Genomic DNA, 1,009 nt, shown 5'->3' with positions numbered 1-1,009 from the left:
GCTGTCTAAAATTTTTAGAAAAACATTAGAAATTGTTGGGTGATGTTTTAATGCATGTTTAATTTTAATTAAATTTTTGTTAGAGTGTTTGTTTAGATCTCTTTAGGTGGTACTTGTATTAATATATATATATATATAAATATAAAATAAAATAAAATTTTAGTATATGCTGTTGTGGGAGAGAGATAAAACGAATAGATTATTTCGAGTTGAATCAAGAGATAAAAATTTAATTGTTTAAAATTCAAATAATCAAATGGAAGATAATAATAGTAATCAGGAAGACAATGAATTTCAAAATGACTTACCTATTAGAACGCTTCGTGATTATCTACAACCCACTAGGACCAGTACCCCATCCTGTATGGTTATTCCTACTGCTGCGGGAGCTTTTGACATGAAACTTGGAATAATCCAATTACTCCCAAAGTTTCACGGACTTGACTCTGAAAGTCCCTATTTGCACCTGAAAGAATTTGATGAAGTGTGTTCAACACTTCATTTCAATGATGTCACTGAAGAGGTAGTTAAGCTTAAGTTATTTCCTTTTTCTTTAAAGGAAAAAGCTAAGTCATGGTTACACTCCTTAAGGCCTAGGACCATAGCTACCTGGCAAGAAATGACAAGAGAATTTTTAAAGAAATTTTTCCCAACACATAAAACAAATACACTTAGAAGAAATATCATGAACTTCGCACAAAAAGATGGAGAAACATTTTTTCAATGTTGGGAAAGATTTAAGGACCTTCTGCTTGCTTGCCCACATCATGGATATGAAATTTGGAGGGTCATTAGTTTCTTTTATGATGGTTTGTCCTCCAATATGAGACAATTTGTAGAAATGATATGTAACGGTGAATTCATGAGTAAGGAACCAAATGAAGCCTGGGATTATTTTGATCTTTTAGCAGAAAATGCACAAGCTTGGGATACAATAGATAAAAATGAAAAATCTAAAATAGCACCTAATGCAAAAGGAGGAATATATCTTATTAAAGAAGATAATGAT

The 1,009-nt window shown here is 31.3% G+C and overlaps 1 non-coding gene across 1 annotated transcript; it reads right to left on the bottom strand.

The window, feature by feature from the left end:
* Window positions 1-667: 667 nt before the first annotated feature.
* LOC149768020 (small nucleolar RNA R71) lies at window positions 668-774 on the bottom strand. Its single transcript, XR_016400079.1, has one exon. It is a non-coding gene; the product is annotated as a small nucleolar RNA R71 (small nucleolar RNA).
* Between the last annotated feature and the right edge of the window lie 235 nt (window positions 775-1,009).

This window comes from Phoenix dactylifera, chromosome 3 (assembly GCF_051530095.1).
Source record: "Phoenix dactylifera cultivar Ajwa chromosome 3, Ajwa_hap1_PhDact_Kaust_v1.1, whole genome shotgun sequence".
Taxonomy (NCBI): Eukaryota; Viridiplantae; Streptophyta; class Magnoliopsida; order Arecales; family Arecaceae; genus Phoenix; species Phoenix dactylifera.
This window is presented reverse-complemented; position numbering and strand designations above follow the sequence as displayed.